Here is a 6,271-nt window from a genome sequence, read left to right as displayed (position 1 = left end):
TCCAATAGCTTTAATAAAATGTCTAGCATTGTGACATGTTGACATGCATGTAACTTCCCAAATGTGCCACAAAATAATTATACGTATGTACTCAACTGCAATATGTTATAACCATAATGATATATACTCCCTGAACCAAGGAGTTGTCTCAAACAGGTGTTTTCCCCACTTCTCCCCTCCCTGCACACTGTTGCTTTCCATAGATTGAGTTTCTCTGTTAGGAGTCCCCCAATCAGCAACAGTATTTTACATTGCTATCATGCTCCTGCTAACCAGACAGATGGCTGGAATTAGGTGGGTGAAATGTTTATACCAGTGGGCAAACTGAAATGAACTTAGCAATGAATAAAACCTAGTTTAGTTACTCTCCACAGCATAACCCTAAAAAAAAATAAAAAAAATGAAAAAAAATTATATATATATATATATATATATATATATATATATACATATATATCTGTTCCTAACTACTGTATGAGCTGAAATTTTCGCGGTGGTTTTATTTTCGCGAATTTCACGAATCGCCTTTGAACCGCGAAAATAACAGCACGCAAAAATAACAACATGCGAGTAACTAAGTTCATTTAGACCCTCACAACCGCGAAATTAACAACACGCGAAAATGTCCTCTAAGTAGCAATTTGCGAAAATATCTGTACATGAAAATTTCAGCTTGTACAGTATTCTCCAAAATTCAGCCAAACACTATGAAGCATCACATGCTCGCTGTCAAAGAACAGATCTTATACAGGCCAGTTTGCTTCAGTGCACTACCGTTACAACTAACACATAAGAAACGAAATTTCGTAATAACGAAGTAAAAGTTCAGGTCCCCAAATTATCAAAATTTGCTTATAACAAACACGGTTAAAGCAAAATTTTCATTCTAACAAAATCTTTTTAGAGTATCATGGACATTGAAAAATAAAAGAAATGTGCTACATTCATAGCAAAATAGCTGAACAAATGTTTACAGAGCGATTTCTACTCTTCTTGGCTTTAGAGACATGTTTTTCTCTCTTTTCTTGTAATGTGCTGCTACTACACTTGTAAGCACAAAATAATGTGAGAGAAACAATCGTACACATCGACACGGGAGAGATGCAGATTCAAGAGTGGTTTATTACCAACTACACACGTGCAGCTCGCGTAGTAGTCTCTTTGCAAGACTGTTACAAGGGTTTTGGTGTACATACATCACATTTCTCCCCCTTAGATTTAAATTACCCTCTCACAAATAATCACAAACAATGATAATTCTCATGGAATGATTTCAATCTCCACTTCCAAACCATTCAGTTTCCCCAATTCTGGTGTGAACAGGGCACTGTGATGGTCAAGCAGACTCTCCAGGCGGCTGTTTTGTGCTATAGTAAGATGTTTACTGTGCTCCAGTTGAGCTGAAATTTCCGCAGCCAGTCACGGCCCGTAAGACTTTAGGGCAGATCCTTTTGCTACGATTAGGCGTAGCTTCTCAGTCTGGCTGTCGTTTTTCACCGTCACCAGGCATTCCCCTAAGCATGGGTCTGTTCTCCTCAAATGTTTATAGATCATTTTCTACTCTTCTTGGCTTTAGAGATAAGTTTTTCTCCCTTTTTATGCCTCCGCCACGAAGTGGTGACGGAGGCATTATGTTTTCGGGTTGTCCGTCCGTCCGTCCTTCCGTCCGTCCGTAATAAATTTTGTGGACAGGGTAACTATCAAAACCTTTTAAGGTATCCTAATGAAACTTGGCATGTATGTGTATTAGGGGGTGAAGTTGTGCCTATCAACTTTTTGGTGCAAATGGTCAAGTTCAAAGGTCAAAAGGTCAAGGTCAAATACGTAAATTTTCACTATTTCCTCCATATCTATGCAATGCCTGCAGATATTTTCTTGAAACTTAGTGTATACATGTATTACCCAATTAAGATTCTCTGGTGAAAGTTTTGGGTCGTGAGGTCAAAGGTAAAAGGTCAAAAGGTCAAGTTAAACTATTGAAACTTTGCTTTTTTCTCCGTACCTTGGAAATTGTTCAAGGTATCTTCATGGAACATAGTATATATACATGTACTGACTGGCAGTTATTATCTAGAGAATCTAGGGTTCATAGGGTCAAAGGTCAGGGGTCAAAGGTCAAGTGCAACACTTCAAATTTTTACTATTTCCCTCATACATGTATTGATGTAATGCCAGCAATTTTTTTTTTTTACACTTGGTGTATGCATGTATAACCTAGATTATCTGGAAATGTTCTTTTTTTTTTTTGGGGGGGGGGGGTGTTTGCCTCAAAGGTCAAAAGGTCAAAGATCAAGGGAAAGTGCTGAACTAACTTTTTCCTCCATATCTCAGAAGTGGCTCAAGTTATCTTGAAACTTACTACATATTTATGCATGTTCTGCCTGATAGTGATTATCCTATGAATTTTAGGGTCAAAGGCCAAAAGAAAATGGTAACAGTGTACTTTTCAATACAGAAATTACACTTTTTCTCCATACCTTGAAAATTACAGTATTCATACACTTATGAATGGGTCAAAGTCAAGTTAAAGTCCTTGAGTCCCCAAATACATGCTCTCCTATTCATCTAATTTAGCCTAGGTAAAGGAAGGTGAACACATTCAACACATTTGTGACAAACGTAATTTCAATATTTTGCCAATATTGTGAAAATGTAATTATACATTGTCCACATGTACTATAGACCTATTAGGAGAATCATGCATTATGGCGGAGGCATAGCAGTCGCCTTAGCGACATTTCTAGTCTGAACTGCATTCATCCAAAAATGCCCCCGTTTTATTCAACGCCCACAGTAAGATACCTTCCATTGCAAGTGCTGTGATATTTGGACTATGGCGTCAGTATGTTTGGCGCCAGTCGCAGTTGTCGGCGATTGCTGCGTGAATGCCCTTCATTATCGTGCCATTGAAGCCTTTGACTTTGGTATTTGCTGTGGGGTGGTAACGCGAGACTTTGCGATGTTTGATGTCATGAGTGCGGCAGTAGGTTGTGAATTCTGCCGAAGCAAACTGTGGTTCATTATCAGAAACAAGGCACACAGGAAGTCTGTGAGTGGCAAACATGATGTCCAGATTGTTCGTAATGTTGTTGTTGGTGGTCGATCCAAGAACCTTAACTTCAGGCCATCGACTCGCGCTATCAATATTAAATGTTTACCACAGTAAAGATCATTCACAATTATCACTGTCCTTCACAGACTCACTTGATGTATCCTACTTTTGCTAGTGCCTCTCTTTGCCACTGCTCAAGGAGCTCTATGAATTTCTTAATTCATGATACATCTGTCTGTCATTGTATTTTTCATTTTTAGCAGTAGTTTATTTACTCTAAAAAGCTTTGGCTACAATTTCTCTGCAGCTCATCAAATCATCATGTACATCATGCATTGATTGATTGATAGATATCAAATAGAGGCTGTACTTCTGACATGTTTTCAAATTTTGCCAAAACTGGTCTGATAAGACCGCACACCTTGTCGAGTCCTGTCACATTTACCGATTTTATTTCCGCATCGTCTGTCCTGCATTTGGGGCAGAGCTGGGATGTCCTCCACCATTCTTCAAGGCAGGTCTTGCACCCAAGCAAGGACCTGCAGCATCCGGATACCACGGGCTCCTGTGTAGTGCCTTATAGAAGGGAAGAACATGCACAAAAATAACAGACTGCGCAAAAATATCACACGATATGTGCATTTGAATTGTGCAGGGTGTCAGTCATTTTGCCTGTGAATGAAAGCTAGAGTCTTGCTTCACGGTGACAGTGACAGCAGTGTGTAGACCAAGTTGATATGGTATACCTATGATGCAGTCTTGTAGGCAATTACAACTAATGTGTTCTTTATTCTTAGCGAGTGCTGTCCAACTTGTATCCAGGCGCGCAATCAGCACAGTTCTCAGGACAGCTTTCTGCAAAACAACTCTGGGAAAGTCTTTGTGGCTTGTGATGCATGGAACATCCTCGCTCAAAAAACGTCTGCAGTTAACTATCTCCTTGCAGCATTGGCACTGCACTAGTCTGTCCAGAGGCTCACATCTTCCACAAGTGCACCATGCATTATTCTCCATGCGATCGGGAGGAGGCATCGGTGGGTCTCCATCACCGTCGTCCTGATCATGCTCCTCGACCTCGGCCTGGTTGGATGCTGAAGTTTGAAGTTGACGCTTTTGAACCTTAACTTCAGGCCATCGACTCGCGCTGTCAATATTAAGTGTTTACCACAGTAAAGATCATTCACAATTATCACTGTCCTTCACAGACTCACTTGATGTATCCTAATGCTCCATTACTTTTGCTAGTGCCTCTCTTTGCCACTGCTCAAGGAGCTCTATGAATTTCTTAATTCATGATACATCTGTCTGTCATTGTATTTTTCATATTTAGCAGTGGTTTATTTACTCTAAAAAGCTTTGGCTACAATTTCTCTGCAGCTCATCAAATCATCATGTACATCATGCATTGATTGATTGATAGATATCAAATAGAGGCTGTACTTCTTACATGTTTTCAAATTCTGCCAAAACTGGTCTGATAAGACTGCACACCTTATCGAGTCCTGTCACATTTACCGATTTTATTTCCGCATCATCTGCCCTGCATTTGGGGCAGAGCTGGGATGTCCTCCACCATTCTTCAAGGCAGGTCTTGCACCCAAGCAAGGACCTGCAGCATCCGGATACCACGGGCTCCTGTGTAGTGCCTTAAAGAAGGGAAGAACATGCACAAAAATGACAGACTGCGCAAAAATATCACACAATATGTGCATTTGAATTGTGCAGGGTGTCAGTCATTTTGCCTGTGAATGAAAGCTAGAGTCTTGCTTCACGGTGACAGTGACAGCAGTGTGTAGACCAAGTTGATATGGTATACCTATGATGCAGTCTTGTAGGCAATTACAACTAATGTGTTCTTTATTCTTAGCGAGTGCTGTCCAACTTGTATCCAGGTGCGCAATCAGCGCAGTTCTCAGGACAGCTTTCTGCAAAATAACTCTGGGAAAGTCTTTGTGGCTTGTGATGCATGGAACATCCTCGCTCAAAAAATGTCTGCAGTTAATTATCTCCTTGCAGCATTGGCTCTGCCCTGGTCTTTCCAGAGGCTCACATCTTCCACAAGTGCACCATGCATTATTCTCCATGCGATCGGGAGGAGGCATCGGTGGGTCTCCATCAACGTCGTCCTGATCATGCTCCTCGACCTCGGCCTCGTTGGATGCTGAAGCTTGAAGTTGACGCTTTTGAACCTTAACTTCAGGCCATCGACTCGCGCTGTCAATATTAAGTGTTTACCACAGTAAAGATCATTCACAATTATCACTGTCCTTCACAGACTCACTTGATGTATCCTAATGCTCCATTACTTTTGCTAGTGCCTCTCTTTGCCACTGCTCAAGGAGCTCTATGAATTTCTTAATTCATGATACATCTGTCTGTCATTGTATTTTTCATTTTTAGCAGTAGTTTATTTACTCTAAAAAGCTTTGGCTACCATTTCTCTGCAGCTCATCAGATCATCATGTACATCATGCATTGATTGATTGATAGATATCAAATAGAGGCTGTATTTCTTACATGTTTTCAAATTCTGCCAAAACTGGTCTGATTAGACCACATACCTTGTCGAGTCCTGTCACATTTACCGATTTTATTTCCGCATCATCTGCCCTGCATTTGGGGCAGAGCTGGGATGTCCTCTACCACTCTTCAAGGCAGGTCTTGCACCCAAGCAAGGACCTGCAGCATCCGGATACCACTGGCTCCTGTGTAGTGCCTTAAAGAAGGGAAGAACATGCACAAAAATGACAGACTGCACAAAAATATCACACGATATGTGCATTTGAATTGTGCAGGGTGTCAGTCATTTTGCCTGTGAATGAAAGCTAGAGTCTTGCTTCACGGTGACAGTGACAGCAGTGTGTAGACCAAGTTGATATGGTATACCTATGATGCAGTCTTGTAGGCAATTACGACTAATGTGTTCTTTATTCTTAGTGAGTGCTGTCCAACTTGTATCCAGGCGCGCAATCAGCGCAGTTCTCAGGACAGCTTTCTGCAAAACAACTCTGGGAAAGTCTTCGTGGCTTGTGATGCATGGAACATCCTCGCTTAAAAAACGTCTGCAGTTAACTATCTCCTTGCAGCATTGGCACTGTACTGGTCTGTCCAGAGGCTCCCATCTTCCACAAGTGCACCATGCATTATTCTCCATACGATCGGGAGGAGGCATCGGTGGGTCTCCATCACCGTCGTCCTGATCATGCTCCTCGACCTTGG

Source organism: Diadema antillarum, unplaced genomic scaffold (genome assembly GCF_040938485.1).
Source record: "Diadema antillarum isolate AM-2024a unplaced genomic scaffold, OU_Dant_1.0 seq00000953_RagTag, whole genome shotgun sequence".
In the NCBI taxonomy this organism is placed as follows: Eukaryota; Metazoa; Echinodermata; class Echinoidea; order Diadematoida; family Diadematidae; genus Diadema; species Diadema antillarum.
Note: the sequence above shows the minus strand (reverse complement) of the source record.